Source organism: Cuculus canorus, chromosome 1 (assembly GCF_017976375.1).
Source record: "Cuculus canorus isolate bCucCan1 chromosome 1, bCucCan1.pri, whole genome shotgun sequence".
Taxonomy (NCBI): Eukaryota; Metazoa; Chordata; class Aves; order Cuculiformes; family Cuculidae; genus Cuculus; species Cuculus canorus.
The window spans coordinates 152564926-152584020 of NC_071401.1; positions in this window are offsets into that span (position 1 = coordinate 152564926).

A 19095-nucleotide genomic window follows, 5' to 3' on the forward strand; every position below is an offset into this window, starting at 1 on the left:
AGATGGCTGCTATCTCACTGGCTTTCCCTTAGCTTCAGACCAAGAGGCATATGAAAGAGCCACAACCCCTTTACATCTCCACATCCTCATGGGACATGCAAGCAAGGGCATGTTCTTTCCTCAGCCCTATCCCCGTCTGTTTTAAAGAACATAGCCCGAAATATCACCCAAGACACTGGTCCGCCTGAGAAGAACAATTGAGCCTCTGTAAGTCCAGAGACTTTTCCCTCTTCCACCCAGGCTTCATTCAGTGACAAAGCAGTTTATGTTGCAGACATGTCAGCACTGGCTGTGGAGATGGGCACCTACTGAAACAAATGGGAGACATTGGTATGCCACGGCTGCTTTTGCAAGCTCTCTGCAGACTTCCTCAGTGCTGCAACACTAGACTTGCTCTTTCCTTTGAAATTTGCTGCAGAGCCCTAGCAGCTTAGTTTTTTTCCATGAAACCTGAGATGCTGAAAAGGAGCTAGAGGCTTCTGCCAGTCCTTTCCTTTCATCTCCTTGCTAAGGCTTCCCACTTTCAGCAATACTACTGCATTAACATTCAAACTACTCCACCTTAAGTAGTTTCTACTGCCAGTCCTCTGCAGGACAGTTCGCTGACAGTGCAGGGATAGGATGAGAACAGAAAGTTTCTTTTCTATGCCTGATACTTGGAAAAGTGGCTGAAAGGGATGATTATCAGGTGGTGTGCAGGCAAAGGCCAGGAACAGTGACCTCTTGGAAATCCAGTGCCAAATCCAGTACCATATCCAGTGACTGAGGAAGCAAAGTTCCTTCTACTGTAAGAGAAGGTCAGGTTCATGACCACCTCAGGAATCTGAACATGAATAAGTCTATGAGACCTGACAAGAGGCATCCTAGAGTCCTGAGTAAAATTGGCTGATGTAGTTATCAAGCCACTCTTCATGATATTTGAAAAGCATGGCAGTCAGGGGAAGTCCCTGGTGACTGGAAGAAGGCTAAGGTTGTGCCCATTTTTAAAAAAAGTAGAAAGAAGGACCCTGAGAACTACTGACCTGTCAGTCTTGATTCTGTGCCTGGGAAGATCATGGAACAGACCTTCATGGAAGCTATGCTAAGGCATATAGAGGACACAGAGGGGATTCCAGGCAGCCGGCATGGCTTCACCAAGACCAAGTCATGCCTGATCAGCCCCGAGGCCTTCTATTCTCAAGTAACTACATCAGGGAACAGGGGAAGAGCTATGGATGTCATCTATCTGGACTTCTGTAAGGCCTTTGACATGGATCTCCACGATATCCTTCTCTAAATTGGAGAGAGACAGATTTGATGTATGGACTGTTAGGTGGATAAGGAATTGACTAGATAGTCACATCCTGAGAGTAGTGCTCAATGGCTCTATGCTTGGAGGGAGACAAGTGACAAGTGGTGTTCCTCAGGGGTCTGTGTTGTAACCAGCACTATTTAGCATCTTCATCAATGAGTGCAGCCTCAGCAAATTTGCAGACAATACAAAGCTGAGTGGTGTGGGTGACATGCTTCAGACAAGGGATGACATCCAGAGGGACCTGGACAATCTTGAGAAGCGGGGGCCTGTGAGCCTCATGAAACTCAACAAGGCCAAGTGCTAGGTCCTGCACCTGGGTCAGGGAAACCCCTGGTATCAGTACAGGTTTGGGGGTGAAAGGGTTGAGAACAGATCGAGAAGGACTTGGAGGTACTGGTGGATAAAAAGCTGGACATGAGATGACAATGTGCACTCACAGCCCAGAAAGCCAACCATATCCTGGGCTGCATCAAAAGAAGCATAACTAGCAGGTTGAGGGAAGTGATTCTGCCCCTCTGCTCTGCTCTGGTAAGACCTCACCTGGAGTAATGCATTAAGCTCTGGAATCCTCAGTGCAGGAAGGGCATAGATCCATTGGAGTAGTTCCAGAGGAGAGACACAAAAAAATGATCAGAGGGATGGAACACCTCCTGTGAGGAAAGGCTGAGAGAGTTGGGGATGTTTAGCCTGGAGAAAAGAAGCCTCCAGGGCAACCTTATCGTAGCCTTTCAGTACTTAAAGGGGTCTTATAGAAAAGATGAGGACAGACTTCTTAGCAGGGCCTGTAGTGATAGAACAAGGGGTAATGGTTTTAAACTAAAGGAGACTAGATTCAGACTAGATAGAAAGAAGTTTTTCACAGAGAGGGCAGTGAAACACTGGAACAGGTTGCTCAGAGAGGTGGTAGATGCCCCATCCCTGGAAACATTCAAGATCAAGATCAGATTGGATGGGGGGCTGACCAACCTGACCTTGTTGGAAATGTCCCTGGTCACTGCAAGGTGGGGTTGAACTGGATGAACTTTAAAATTTCCTTCCAACACAAACCATTCTATGATTCCATATCCTTTTCATTCTGTGAACCACTGACCTTGAGTAGAAAATAATCTTCTATTGAGCAACATTACAACAAAGTACATGCAACGTGGGCACCTCTGCTGATATTTGCCTGTCTTTGTTTTACTATTTATATCTGTAATTGTCCTGGAGAGAGAAATTAATTACAGACTGTCTCCCTATCCAGAGATTCTGTTCATATTACAAACCTCTGAAAGCACAACTCAAGCAGTTTTTGATTATCAGTGAAAACCTCAAACTGGAATACAAGCTTCTTAATTAATCTCTCCCTCTCTGCCTCTTTTCAAGTGATGATTTCATGATGTTTATGAAAAAAAAAAAAAGCGAAGATGAAGAACAAGGCAGCAGTGAGAGACAGAGATTAGAAAACAATTTTCTTCCATTTAAAAGATAATTGCAGGGGAGAAGCTGGAGGTAGATGCAAGCAGGAGGTTTCGGGCACCATGTGTGGCATTTCTTCTTTTCTAGAACAATGATGGAAGTTGGACAATAAAAACTGAGCATGCCATTTGCACAGTCCATCAGTTCCCCAAGGCTCTCAGAGTGGTTTAGTCCATTTTCCACTTGCTGAAAAATCAGACATTTTGATCCAGATTTTCTGAGGAAACAGGATTCACACAATTAGGTTCTTTGTGCAGAGATGTTAATGCATGTGTGTCTGTCTGTTCAGTTGTCTGCCTTTCCTCCTCTCACTCCCTTGAGCTCACTGTACAATTTTAGCTGAATTTGACCGGCATGACAGGCATAAATGAAAGGTTTTCATTAAAAAAAAAGAGGATGTCTGAGTAGCAGACAGAGTCCCTGTGTCCCAAATGACGGAACGTCTGCAGGTTGAACTCACAGCTTATTAGACTCAAGACAGCCCACGCAGATGAGAAGCATCATATTATAGATGCCCTAACCACAGGAAAAGTTTCATTTGGACTGACAGTCAACTGTGAGACAAAAGGGGACTGAAATCAGGCCTCATTAGTTCCGCTACTCATAGATTATTCGTTCCTTTCCTCCTGTGTCCCTTACAGCCTCTGAGCAGGTTTTCACCACCTCTTGTGTCCATCAGGAGTGTCCTCTCTGGGCCCTGACCCCCCTCCATCTTTTCTTGTTTTTAACAGGAAATGGGAATGGGGAAGGGAGAATTGCCACTTTTGCCCCCACCACACCCACTCACCCCTCTGGCTGCTTAGGCAGAGCAGAGGCTCTGTTTTCCATATTTCTCTTGTAAGCATATAAAAGGAGGAAACTATCTTTTGTTCCCACCTTTCTCTAAACTGCTTAAGGGAGAAGATAATTATTTTCTTTGTGACTACTACCAAAGGTGACTTCCTTCTTACTAGGTTGCTACTAATATACTAATCCACTGTCACTCATAAGGACAAGACCTTGTTGAGGCCCAAGGGTAGCAATAGAGAGCATCAAGGGCTATCAGAGGACTGAACAGCCAGCATGGAGTTAGGGGAGCATCACTCCCAAAACTCAAATGCACCCATCTGAGGATGCTGGCAAAGGCAGGAGTCCTTGAACCCCACCTGACCCTCAAGGTTGTAGATGTGAGGGCACATAGCAAAGGCAGGGACTCTCTGTCAGAGCAGTGCCAATAGACAGGGGAACCTGCTTAAGACTGCTGCATGGCTAAGTAGGTTACTTTAAGCTGTATCACTGTCTCTTGCTGGAGGGTTCACCAACTGACTGCTTGCTTTGGAGGGGAATCATGTCATGGAGTGCCTCCTAAGGGGTTCCTCTGCAAAGCCCTCACTCAGGACTAAGATAAGCAGCTTGTATCTGAAGGCAGTGTTTATTTCTGAGTTAATTCCTCTCCCTTAAGAGGTTATGGAGGGATTTCAGCAGTTCATTCTCAGAAGTAATCAAGGAGGATTCTCTCCCCATGGTGATACATGTGAGAACCTTGAGGGAGGCCGGGTGCTTCCTATCATGAACCTGGCTGATCTTAAGTCAGCAAGAGCTGTGCAGCTACAGCCAAGGGAAATTCATCCTCTGGCTCTCAAAAGGAGGGCCATGATCAGTCCTAATTAAAACAAGGAGTGCAATAGTTTCTGTTAAGATAGTGTAGATAGTACCCCACATTAGATCGTGACCTTGCTGCAAAGTGGATTAGGAAGAAAACAAACAAGTATGTTGGGAAGAGCACCTGGGAAAAGAAAAGATTGCTTATTCTCACTGTTTTGTAGCAGATTGTCTACAGAGTAGATTGAGAAACCCACAAGCATGGCAGAAGAAACCAGATGCATTATTATAAAATTATAAGCCATCTCCTTAGCTGATGAAAAGCTCATTGGATCTCATTTGTTACCTTGCTTTTCCATGGAAACAAGGAAATAAGGCTGATAAAACCATTAAGTTCCACTCCCTCTGCCTTCATGTGAGTGACTTTTGAACAGGGTGATCGTGACACCAGCCAGGCTGGACAAAGAGGGTCAGAGACTCTTGTCCCAATAAGTCAGTGAACAAAAGTTGTCTGAGTAGTGGAGAAAGACTCTTGAATAGCATAGCTGAAAAACAGCTTTCAAGAGTGAGCTCACCTCTCACAGAGATGACAGGATCCATAAGAAAGAGACATCTGAGGATATCCCAGACATAAGATGACCTTGAGGTGGAACTTACCCCCCAACAAAGCACAAATACCAAGAACACTGTGCTGCGTTGCTGCTCACACTTCCTGGTGCCTTTCCACCTGCCCAGTCCCTTCTGTCCCCTGCCTCCTAGAGACCCCACTTTTCAGCACAGGGCCAAAGTCTCAGCACACATCCACTCATGCCACTTTGCTGAACTAAGTGAAAAACTGTTAGCATAGAAGAAGAGGAAAGAAAGAAGAAGAGGAAGGGTAGGAGACAGCTACTCAGGAAAACTAGATGAGACCCAGAAGGCTCAGTTGACAGCTACTGAAAAGGAATGAGCATCACATTGCACTGCACTGTCCTCAGCTTTTCTCACAGACAATCCTGGCAGATGTTTTGAATACCCCATGTCTCACTTTGTTTGGCTCCCCTCTTATTTGTTAGCAAGGGATTTTGATTCATCCAAACAGAAGCAGACAAGCACCCTTTAGTATCGTCTGATGTTATTCACCCAACTCTGGGAGTCTAAGAACAGAGCTTTCATAACAGACATCAGAAGAAGGAGGCCATGCCACAAGCTTCTTAGTTGACCAACTGATCTGTGAGCATCCTTCCCTGAAACGCAATTTACAGCACTGCAGCCATTAATTCCAGGATTAATTGTCATAACCTAAATGACACCTGGCAGGGAAGGAAAAATAGGCTTCTATAAAAAGCAAATACTGTGGTGAATACTCCAACAGCAGTGTTACTGGCTGAGACCACAAAGTCTGCCCAATCATGATGGAAAACATAACAGTATTAAATCATTCATGTATCACTTCTCTCTTTCAGTTGACATGGAAGAACAATACACCTTTCTTCTCTGATCCCACCCTCAGCTGGCAAATAGAAGGAAGAATGCATCTTCTTTTAAGCAGCATGATCTGATAAGGACTAGAGCAATGCAATAAACATGGACCCACACAGTGAGCTTTTCAGACTCTGCTTTTCAGAGCAGAACGACACTTGAAGGGAAACCTCATGGAGAGTTCCACAGGCCTGACAATGTAGCTATTTGAATGCAATATGTGATGTTGTCTGTAACCTACAGCGTGGCTGATAGCTGCACTGTGTTGCGTTTGAATGCATTACATTGCACTGCTAAAAGGCTCTCAATTTCTACCTCTGACAGGTGGTCAAACAAAGTAAATCCAGCTTTATATATGATTACTATAAAAAATGCAGTCATGAGACATTGTTCCACACATTAAGTTGGGTGGAAGTGGACACAAATCAGGCCTATGATCAAAGCTTTTAGAGTCCAAAACTTCATTTAAACATGTTTCCTAGCAAGCTCTTGCTTTCACACCAATAATAAACTGTTATACTGAGGCCCTTAAGAAGCACCAGTTAGGCTTCAACTCATAGTTGAAATCTAACACTATAGACTGAGGACTCTTCAACTTGTCATGCATGTTTTTCTTTCGCATTTCAACTCTCTCTAATCCAGTGTCATTCCTCACCCCTTGTCTAGACTTTTGCTTTTTTTTTTTCCCCACAGACTACATAGAACCCTGTTCCATAAGGTTCTATGGCTTAGACCTGTCATCTCTTACCATACACGAGTTTTCCCTTCCTTCATGCAACACTTGCACAGGCCAGTGTTGTCTGCTTGAGACAACTAAGAGAATTTGGAAAGACAGTCAGAAAGGCTCAGGTACAGAGCACCCTGAAAAATTTATTTGTACTCTCTTACCCCATTAGCACATTTTAACTGATGTGCAAGATGCGAATCCTGTTATTAATCCTCTGACACCAACTGAAATGGGTGATATTGAAGCAGCTAAAAACCAATAACGACCAGAAACACTATGCTTTTGCACTCCTACAAAACCTTTTGCATGCTTACACATGATGTGGGCTACCAGACCCCAGTCTATCCTAGACTTACACCTGTTACAAATCAATGCCATGATGGTTTGCACAACCAAAGACCTGAGCTGATGAATCAACCACTTGTTTTTCTTGTGCTGCCAGTCCTCTCGCAAGTTGTTTCTGCATAGCAGCATAGATCTCAGCAATTTATACAGCCATGGGAGATGCAGCTGCTCAGAGGAATGTGCATTGAAGGTCTCCAAGTGGCGGGAGGCAGAAGTAAAGCTAGGGTGAAAAACATGGGCTGTCATGGGCGTGCTCACAATTCTGAAGCAACGGTCTGCATGAGGGCAACCTTTCCTGTTAGTCCTGGAAATGCTGGAGGTGCCACTGAGCCAGTGGGATCAATGTCATGCAAAATGCAATAGGGGCTTCTTTTTGCTTATGGCTTTGTCATGAGATGTGAGATTCTTGTGGACCAGCACTCTGGAGACAGAAAGCTGGGAGGCAGGGAGTGTGCAAACTCCCTGTGTCTCTTTCCACACAGTCACTACCAAAAATGACAGACCTTGCTGTTTCTGCATTATACTTACCCTTCTGTGGCTTGGTCCATGCAGCCCAGTTCTCAGCTGCTTCATCCTCTGTTTTATTCAAACCTGGCGGTATCCGCACAGCAGTGACAGTACTCCTATTTTTTCTCTACTCCCAGCTATTTTTATCCTTAGCAGAGATTGCCGCAAACTACTGCCAGTCCTTTCCTCCCTTTCCTTTCACCTGTAAAAACAGGTTATATTGCTACAGGAAAATGTTTCACCTCAAGTTGAAGATCAACTTCTTGTCATAAAGGGAATAACTGTGGTCACAAGGCAGCTCCCAAGGCCCCGGTTCAGCAGTCCGTCTCTGATCAGCAAAGCATTTAAGCACGTGTTTTCCTGTAGGCTGGTGATTATGTCCCTTAGACTTCCTAGAGCCATGCTTTTCTGCCTTTGGTTTATTGACCCTTAGGGGCTCATGAACTACTTCTAAGCGGGCCTGGAAGGTACTTAAGAAGAGCAAGCTTCTCACCAAGAGGCTTGTTTACTACAGAGAAGGTCCAGACTTGTGCTTAGGGAATGAAGAGACCGAGGACTGTTGCCTGAGAGCAGAACAGATCTGGCTGAGCCAGACCATGGGCTTTAACAAGCTGGGACACAATCTGACTCAAAGGGCTGAGATCCCAACATCTCTAGTTATGTCTTCATGGTATGTTGCAAACTGACGCTAACTTGTTCTGGAGCCAATCTGACAGATAACAGTTAGCTCCAGCCCAAACATGAAGCAGTGGTGGTGAGCACAGGGCTAAATCCAAGCTAAGACACCATGCTAAGGGATGGGCATTAGCACAAGGCTCCAGTTTGGGGTTTGTGTCAGCTGGATCAAAGCAAAAGCATAATGCACTGATGTCTGCCTGCAAAATACCATCTGGACCCCTCCTTATACTGAAAGCTGTGGAAAGCCTGGCATTTCTCATCTTCCCTACCATCTGTACAGAAATGACACAAGCTGCTCATTTTTGCCAGGACAAAACTGTATTAGATCCTTTTCTCACAATACTATTCAAGAAAATGCACCTGATTTCCGCCTGGAGGGCACTGTGCCCACTTCTGCTCTTGCTTTCTCCTCCATGCAACCCCAGCAGAATAAAGAAACCTGAGAGTGTTGAGCTAACCTGGAACCATCCAATCATACTAAATAAATGTCCCATTACTGCCCTTTATCGATCAATCTACAAATGTGCATATGAAAGTGGGCAATTTGTGCTGAGATTTACTAAAAATATATCTAATTCACTTTGTGTTTTAACTGGCCATTCAAATTACTTTGAGAAATCTATTAAGTGCATTATCATTTTTATTTCCAGTACAAAGGGGATTTTTATTTTTTTCCCAGCCAGTCAAGTTACTGTCTACTTTTGTAGAATAAATCGCTATAAATTAAGTTAGCAGCAGTATAAACAGGGGTAATAGATCCCTGTCTTTGTAGTGGCAGCTGACAGCATTATGGAAATGTAGACTGTCTATTTCAGAGTTTATTCTGATGCTGATGAGTTTGCACTGATGTTCGTCTCTCTCATTTCTCATTTTATCACCTCTAACGCAGTGATTTTTCTCCCTGCAAGCTTCTCCTTCCTGAGGCTTGATTTAGTCAAGTAAATCCTAAAGGCTATTTTAAAAATGAGCTATAGGAAAATGCTTAGAGTTGGCATAGTGGGTAATATGTACCCTTTTGTTTGAATAACAAAACTTTGTTTTGAAATAATAAAAGTTGCCAAAATTGAATGCACTCAGTCCAATAAAAATATAATCCATTTTTCTCTTGAAATATGCTCATAATAAAAGAGAGCATGTATTTTTGCTTAATGTCCATTTGAAACTTCCAGCCCGTGCTGGAAGACAGCAAGGACAAAGTGAAGTAGAAGACAGAATGAGGAAGTGAAAGTTTGCAGCTCTAAATGAGAGTGTTTGGGTGTGTGAATACATAAAATAGTCCCCTTTTCTTTTCCACTTACTACTCTTCTACAACTCCAGCCATGTAAAAAGGGCTTTAAAATGGGTGGCACAGCACCATCTTGGGAGATTCCTTCCCCTACCAAATTGTAATAAGACCACTTGTGGGAATAAGAATTAAGCCTCCAGCCTCCGGTATCAATTAAAAAATAATCAGCAATCTCACAGTTTGCAAAGGATGTGACCTTGGGAGAGTCTCTATCCAGGAATGTGCTTGATGACCCTGAGTTTAGAAGCATCTGTCTGCCCTTCACTGAGCGCAGCACCATTTTTTGATTTTGAAAGAGTTTGGTAAAGGTAGTTTGAAATTTATGACAAGAGCCATGTCCTTTCCAGTATGTTTGAACACAGTTGCCTTGATCCATTTCCAGACCTAAAATTCCATTGAAATGAGCAGAAGAATCACAATAACCTTTCCTTCTTCTCCCTGCCCTAGAGCTCAGCTTGTTATTGAAGTAGGCAGGGAAAGAGTTATAGGACCCACAGAAACCAGATCTTGGCTACCAGAGGAAATTTTCTTCTGGTTTTGGGCACCAACATCTGAAGATGAAGACTGGAGAGATCTAAGTCCTGGACACTGGCCAAGCCTGGTGAGGTTTCTTGGCAAAGCAGGGAAAGTAACACTGACATCACTGGCCAGGTTGCTTTCCTGTCTGTGTACACATCCTTCAGGCTGCTACAGAGCTTCAGTGGTTGTAGCTGGGAAACTGCCTGTGAACTGTCCATTTTTATTTGCGATTCCAGAATTTGGAAACTTGAGGATTGTTGAGGACAAAAATTATTATTAATTTTGTAATCTTTTAGCAACCTTATGAGGTTCAACGAGGCCAAGTAAAAGGTCTTACACCTGGGTCAGGGTAATCCTCAATTTCAATACAGGATGGGGGATGATGTGATTGAGAGCTGCCCTGCAGAGAAGGACTTAGGGGTGCCGGTTGATGAGAAGCTTGACATGAGCCGGCAATGTGCGCTCGCAGCCCAGAAGCCCAACTGTATCCTGGGCTGCAGCAAAAGAAGCATGGCCAGCAGGGCAAGGGAGGTGATTCTGCCCCTCTATTCCTCTCTTGTGAGACCTCATCTGGAGTATTGTGTCCAGTTCTGGAATTCTCAGCATAAGAAGGATATGGAGCTGTTGAAACAGGTCCAGAGGAGGGCTACAAAGATGATCAGAGGGCTGGAGAACCTCCCACACAAGGACAGGTGCAGAAAGTTGGGGTTGCTCAGCTTGGAAAAGAGAAGGCTCCGAGGACACCCTATAGCAGCCTTCCAGTACCTTTAGGGAGCCTACAAGAAAGCTGAGTAGGGATTGTTTACAAAGGCTTGTAGTGATAGGTCTAGGGGCCATGGGTATAAACTGGAGAGGGACAGATTTAGGCTAGACATAAGGAAGAATCTCTTCGCTATGAGGGTGGTGAGGCATTGGAGCAGGTTGCCCAGGGAAGTTGTGGATGCACCATCCCTGGAGGTGTTCAAGGTCAGGCTGGATGAGACTTTGAGTAACCTGTTTTAGTAGAAGGTGTCCCTGCCTGTCGCAGAGGGGTTAGAGCTGGATGACCTTTAAGGTCTTTTCCAACCCAAACTATTCTATGATTCTACGATTTCTGTCTTCTTAGCATTTTGCTTCTAGCATTTTACTGAGTGAAACCAACTGCAATAGTGGAACAGCAAACAGTACCATTAACACGATTCCTATTAGCCATTTTCATCCCTCAGCTGTGGTTCCTCTGTGGAACCTCTGCTGGTTCCAGAGACAGTCTCTGCTCTGAGCCAAAGCCAAGTTATCTTGCATATGACATACCATAAGAATGTACCTATTAGGATGTAGACATACCAGTGTCTTCAGGCTACAAATTAGGGCAATTCTGGAGAAAAACAAGGAATCTGGGGAGAAAAAAATAGGTAATTATCCCTTAAAAGCCAGCCTTTGTGGAGGCACCAAACGGAGAACATAAATCTATCGCTGAGGAAGAGGCAAGTAACTTCTCAGTAGATATAGCTGGATACACTGAAAAGCTAGGAACTGTGACTGCAAGGAGCACCCCAGAGCGTGAAGCTGTGAGCAGGAGTTCAGGGCAAGAGGAGACCAGAAATGACTTTGCTGCCATCTGGTGATTTTTGTAGCCGTTTGCGCATAACGGAAGATGCTGTGAATCTTGGCAGGTAGCACTAGCTTAGCAGTGCAAGGTAATATGTACATAAACTGTGATAAAGACAGGAATATGGTGAAAAAATCAGTGCTGGATGTCCTCACAACATAATGAACATAATATGGTGTAGATCCATGTTCAGCCCAAAAGATATCTCTGAGACATAACTGCTGGCAATGACTGGAGCAGGAACATATAAGAAATGCTGCAGCTGACATTTATGTGATCATTTGTCTCTCAGGAGCGTTTTTTGACAAGTTCTCAGAATCCAAATTTGACTTCTGTTCTGGAATATGGCAGGGCTCTGCTTTCCAGAATGGCAGCGATTAAATAGAAATACATTTGCAACTACATAGTTACACTAGAGTTAACACTGCCTCATTTAGAGCTGTGGTCCCGGACTCTAAGAAACACAAATGCATGAATTTCCACTGCTGCATTATGCTATATGGAAGAAAACTTCCTTTTACCAGTCTTTTTCCTTTCCTCTCTACTAAACTCTCCTTTCTTCTTGTTTCATAAAAATCAGCAATTAGTGGTCACATCTTCTGCTGCACTGTACTTCATATGTTGTACATTTCCCACTCCTTCTCTTCTTTGTCTCCTCACCAGCATTCCAATTTTTCTTTATATGGGAGTTTTTCCGTGCATAGACTCACCCTGGTGGTCTGGCTCAACCGTCCTTTCCACCTCCTTTGGAGGCGACCTAAACTGAACTGAAAACTCCTGCTGAAGGCATAGAATCACTTTGTATAATAGCACTGCAACATCCCACATCCCATACTTGGTGAATTTTATCCATCCACAGAAACTATTAATTTGGTGAATGTGCTGAAAATATGCAAACAGAATTAATAGAAAAGGAAGAATGTTTGTCGCTTTTCTCCTTCTTCGTCCTCTCACCTATCAGAGCTTAGAATTTACCAGTGCTATTTCCAGGACAAATATACCCAAAGAGTTCTAAATTTCAGCTTGGTAATAGAATTGCTAAATCCAAATATAGAATGAACTGAAAAAATATATAGAGGCTTTATCCCAGTCTCACTCATTTTACTAGAACATTGCTGTGAGGATGTTTTGAGCTGTGCTAATTTGCAAATTTCTTGGTAATAACCATCTTTTCTTCAGGTTTCTTCAACTGGAAACCAATGCATTTCAAGAAGGAAAATGTGAAGAAAACAGCAACAACTGAAATAGACTCAGTAGGGGAGGTTTTCAGATTTGCTTTTTATTTGGTCATTTATTTCTTCAGAAAAAAAGCAAGCAGCTCAACTAAATAAAAAAAGAAAACTCCTTGCTTATGAAATCTAGCAGACAATACAATGGTCTCTCAAGTGATGCGGTAAAAGCTTCCATTACCTGAGACATTTAACCGTGAATTGAATTTAGGACCATAAACATCCCATTCTTTCTGTGTTCCAAGAGCAGCACCAATACTCAATAGCCTTACTAGGCTGGTACTTAAAAAGAGAAACGAGATATGACTGGGGTGAACACTGATACAATCTCTCTACTTCTCTCTACACAAGTACACTAAGTGTTATATCCTTCATAGAAAATAACAACAGCTTTTTTATTGCTTGGGACTCCCCCCAGTCTGAAGCTTTAATTACTAACCATCAAATTCTTCCTTGGGTTCTTCACTAAAATAAATATTGGGCACACAGACCTATGTGCCTTATTTGGGACGAGCACTTCCTGGGAGAACAATTTTTCCACCCTTACGTAATATACAACTGATCAGTACACAGACTGGGACACGGTGAGGATCTAGAGACCATTGGGAGGCTGGTCAAAACTGCCACTCAAACTGTCACAGCTTCAGCACCTCCAGACAATGTTGAAAACCTTCAAATTCCATCTAGACAACAATTAAAGGAAGAAAAGAAGACATTTTAAAATATTGTTGCATGATTGCAGTGAGCTGTGAGCTGAAGGAGCTTCCAGTCTGACTCATCTTGGACCATGTCAACTTCTTCCACAGGTTTCTGATGCAAATTGCACAGAAAATGTTTTCATTGCAAGTTTATCCCATGTTTTTACTTACACTTCAGACCAAGAGAGTCTTCACACACAAATAAAAAAAAAATTACCTCAGTTTTACGACTTCTTTGTCTGCTTTGTGCGAAGTATAGTTAAAATCAATCTTACAGAGGCCTTCCACTCCTACATCTTTCCCAGCATTAGCTTAGTCAAGGCCCAGACTGCAGATTTACCAGCTACTGCTTTCTTGTACCTTGTCTCAATGCCACAGGTCCTTATTTTTACGTTATCCTGTAAGCCAGAATAGTGAGCTTGAGTTAATATTTATTTCAGCTTTGGCACAGTGAGAGGTGAAGCTTCTTTAAGAAAAATTGTAAACAAACAGTCCAACAACACAAAAAAAGCCTCTGTATCCCTGTCCAGCTATATTTACCCCAAGGCCAATGACCACTTGCTCTTAAAGAGCTGGAGAAAGGTGGGTTGATGGTTCTCTGTAATACAGTTTCTCTTTCCTCTGACAATTCCCAGAAAGTGTCAGCACTCCAAAGTGTTTCCACCATGATGCATGCCCCTGCACACATAAGCCACACGACCAGGATAAATGTCCTTTCTCTAATAAATGTTATAATCATCTCCCATGTTCCTACTTCTGTAATTTCATCCTGTGTTCCATTTGCAAATGCTACGAGTCTTGTGATCTGTCTGCTCCAATATAGCAAACAGTTAGTTTTTATTTAAGGCAGTTAAAACCGATACCCACCTAAATATAAATCCAGTATCATGTCAGACAGATATTGGCCAAGCAGGCAGCTGGCCAGTTCACGGAGAGTAGTAAAAGGAATGTCTGCATTTAAGCAGCAAAAGGGTCATAACTGCATGTTGAGCATTCACTGGCACCTTGACTATCAGGAGAATAAGTGGTGTAGGGAGGAAAAGAGAAAAAGGCGGTACAGCCCTGCAGTAGCTATGGCTTGTTGGAGAAATGAAGCAAGAGGAAGGTCAGTCCCAGGCCTCATATAATCAGTATCCCAAATACTCTAGCATGATGTTGGTAGCTCACTCTGCAAGGCAATATCAGAGTGCCAGCTACCTGAGACAACAGTCCCTCCTCCACATTACATGTGCTGCAGTCACAAAGTAAACCTAGAGTTGAGCAGGCACTGTCCCAGTCCCCAAAAGGACAGGGAAAAATTTGTATATGTTCCTTGTTACTGCAGGTTAAATTATAATGTAGGCTGACTTTTGCTGGTCTTTTAACATCTTACCAGAAAGCTGCATCCAAAGGTTTTAAGAAAGTACTCAACTCTTTTATCTTCACAAAAAAAAAAAAACAAAACAATTAAAAAAAAACAACAAGCACAAAAAAAAACCCTAGAGGGTAGTATTAGAGTCATTGTGTAAGACCTTGGTGAAACCTCTGAGTCAATTGTATCTGTTACCAGTTATCCAGCCTCAGGGAAGAATTCAGTGTAAGCAAACACAGAGCAAGACTGCAGGCATGAGGAGAGGAAGGAGGCAGCCACCAGCTAGGAGGGAACTCGGAGAGTATGCCTTGTTTAGCCTAGCAATGTAAGAACTGAGAGAAGGTATAACGGCTCTCTATAAATACATCAGAGCAAAAACAGCAACAAGAGACAATAATTATATTAGCTAAAATAAAATGTTGGCACAGGAACAAATGCATGCAAGCTAACCATGAATATTTAGGCTGATAATGAGGAGATGGTTTCTAACCATCAGAGAAGGAGATTCTGGAACAGCCTCCCAGTGAGCATTGTAGGAGGGATGAGATTCGGTTGCTTTTAAGACAAAGATCGATCAGTTTACAACAGGGATTGAATGACAGTGGCCCTGCAATAGCAGAGAATAGCACTTGATGACCCATATAATCTAATCTAGTCCTCTGCCCCTGAGGAAAATGGTGCAAACTACTTGCTGCTAAACAGCTGCAACATATAAAATGTCCTGCAACATTCATTTCCACTGATTTTTTGGGATGGTAGTCCAGCTAGCATCCCAAGTGTTTTTGCGTGCAGCACTATTCTGTTGTAAGTCTCTGCAGTCCCCACTGATACTAGCTGTTCAAGAACAGTGAAGTCTCCTGTTCTTCCCAAAGTTCTGATCTCCAGCTACATCTCTAGCCAGAAGCAGAAGCAAATATGCAGAACTGGTCCACAGCAACAGCCATGACCCATCTACATTACCTTAAGAGTAATTTAGCAGTGTAATAATTTCTGCTACCCAGTGCAGAACAGATGCTAAAGCTGTAGTTCTGTTATAAACAGAAGACTTCAGGAATGAAAAAACCCACACTTACAAGGTTTTTTTTCATACATCATGCTACCCTGACACATAGATTCATGTCTAAAAAGAGAGGAGCAGGTCAGTCTGGCCTGTATAGAAGGGGACTGTAATGAAGAATCAAGGTGTGAGAAGAGGAAATGAAGTAAATCGCCAGATCAAAGGGAAAAATGAAAATGTAAAACATGAATGCAGACAGGCCTGATGTTTTCTGGGACCAGAGTTGTGAGGAATTGTGTTGAGCAGAGACCAGCGAAGTAGCCAAGGAGGAGACAAGGAGGTAGACCTGAGCACTGAAAGCAGTGGCAAAGGTCTTGAGTGGCTCCATGAAACTCAAATTAAGCCACTTCTACCTCCCTGGCATGCTATGAGGGGGAGGGAGGGAGGGAGGAGACTAAAATCTGTGAAAAGAGGCAAATCCAAGGCTGAGTAATTTTCCCCTTTTAGCCTTTACTCTGTGCATATCGATTTGCCTAACTGCACCCAGGAGTGCCTTCTTCCTCTCCACACCCCACTAATCCTGATGTTAACATCTGGCACTGTTTCCCCACCAGGTGGACGAGGATACTATCCTCTGGCCTCACCTTCCTTCTCTCAGCATGCAAATACAGAGGGTGCGGAGCTAGGAGCAGGGAGACAAGGTGTGTCCCCACTGTGACACATGCTGTGGCTCTGGGGAACATTCAGGCTGTTGTATTGATGGTACAAATGAATGCATGCACCCTTGTGGCTTTGTTAATGACTGTATTCCCAGATGAAGAGGCAAGGAAACAAATGCATCCTGGGGGGAAAGAAAAAAACCAAAAAAACAACAACCAAAGACAAATGGGAAGCAATTTAATAAACCCTCAACACCAAAACAATGCACGTAACAAATCTTTCAATGCTTTGCTTCTCTAAGGAAGCAAGTCTTTGTATTCAAACAGGTCTTGCTCGCCTTATTTATAAATAAGACTAAGGAAGTTACATGGCTGAGATAACTGGCACGCAAGGTCCATCTCACCTAAAGTCCACTCTAACACTGTAATCACTTCCTCCCTATTCATATCAATAATCCTTTTAAAACACGTTTATCTTTTCTAGTACCTATCCAAATGTAACAAGCCAAGCTTCCTTTTTTAAGGGCTTGGTAGCTGGTAACATAGAAGTCTTGTAGTGTGCACAGGGAAGAGTAGCGCTGCCTGTACAAAACAAAGCAAGTTCTCCACAGATAGCCGAGGACCACAGGTTTTAATTCAGGTCTCATACAAGTTAATGCCAGATCATCAAAGAAACTAGGAAAGAGATATGGAAAAATGAGGCAGGAGTGAAAAGAGATTTGTGAGTTGGAAGGCAGGACAGGGAGAATGAACAAATAATTGTTCATACAGCTCTGAATGATGTATTTAATTGTGGACATAACTTGACAGTGGGCCACAGGTCATGTTACTGTTTGTTCCTCTTATATTTGTTGCACTTGAGAGCCTACTGAACTAAGTACTGAAAACAATGAAACAAAAAAGAGGACTGCTGAATTTGGAAACTTGCACCTTAGCGCAGGCAGGAGAAAACAGAGAAACAAGGACAGGTAGTGGATGTGACATTGGGAAAGCAAGGCCATAGTGGGTGGGTTCATGGGCAACAAGCCCTTAGCACTCAACTAATTTTGCATTAAGCATAAGAAAGCATGCACACATGCTAAAACGTTCTGCACTGGCAAGAGCATTTTGTGTATCTCACTGCCAAGAAGACACTTGAGGGAACATACCACATACCCTTCTGCAGCTTGTCTCCCTAGCATGCAGGCAAAAGAATGCAAGATGCTCTGAACAGAAGGAATGAGCAATATTCTCACAGTAGTCTGAGGCTGACTAAATTGCACTTCAGGTCTTAAAAACTGTGCGGATTATTTGATTTTCCAATTGCCTCACTATAACCTCTCATATTCAAGAGTACAAAGAAACAATTCTGTCTGGTATTTAGGATTTTAAGGGGTTGCGGCTCTCTTAAATTTGCTATCAGTATCCTGACATTTTCCCTACCTGAACAGGGATCCCTGGGTTTTCTAGAAAAGGGAAAGGGTGTTTGAAAGTATCAAATAAACAGCAGTGGTTTGTGCTGGCTCATTCTCTTTATTAGCTCTGAAGAATGCAAGTGATTGAAATTCATTTTTCTGAGCATTTCTGCACTGATGAAAAGTGCAGTAGGAGGGACTGCATGTTGTTGCCGCTGTTACTATTATTATTATTGTTGTTGTTATTATTACAGTTGTTCTGTGAGAGGAAAGAAGCACAGTTAAATCTCACCAGGAGAAGTCTGAATGACTGGTGCTTCAGTGGCTTTATGCGCAAGTATCCTGCTATATGCTCATTTCTGCAAATTCACCTGCAAATTCATTCTCTCTCTTCCACACACGAACACTGACACAATCTAACACCTACGAACCATCCAGCACTAAAAACATTAAACTGCAGGGAAGCTAGAATCCTTTCTCATTCTAGGGTGCAGAATATTAAACATACCATCCCTACACAGATTTACTAGCTAAGATTATCAAATGCTTGCCATCATCATATACCAGCCTAATTTAGGCTTTCAATTTTCAAAGCAATCTGTATCTCTGCTCCTTTAGGCTGTACCTTTCCTCTCCCAACCATGCTAATGGCTTACTCTCACTTGGTCCTACCTGATCTTTAGGCCAACTGCTTCCAGGAGCAAACTGATGTTTCCATTCACCTAGTAATATAAGCAAGAAAGCTGAAGACTCTAAAGTCCTATGACAGGAGCTGTACTTCTGTTGTATTGTGCATTGTTGTATTGTGTACTGTCCATCACTAAGACCCCTAGAAACATCACCAATAATTGGAGGTAAAGAGCTGACCTTGGTGAGTTCAGCTCTGGCAAGGTCCTGATCATAAATGTGCAGAGGCACTTGTCCACCTGGGTTACTCCTCCCAGAGTTCTGGGCTGGAGGGCACCAAGGGATTCTATTTCAAGAGTTTCAGCAGTAGCAGACACACGTATACATGTGTGAGAACATCTGCAATGGTTTTGTGCTCATCCTAAGGGCTGGTGGGAACTGTAGTCTGCAGACAGCATGTGACTGTGAGCCGCCTCTGACAAAGAGTCATGTGAGTGTCTGCTGGCATCCAAAGAAAAAGAGGACTCCCTGCATCAGTGGAGATGATGGGATTTAAGGTAAGAGTTTGGTGAGGTTTGTCAGACAGGGACCTCCTGAGCAGTCAGAATGAAGAATGGCCAGCGTCGTGGGAAAAAAGACTTGTCTTTTCTGACCAGGCTGTTTCTTGAGGTTTTTTTTACCTCATTCTTGAATCCTT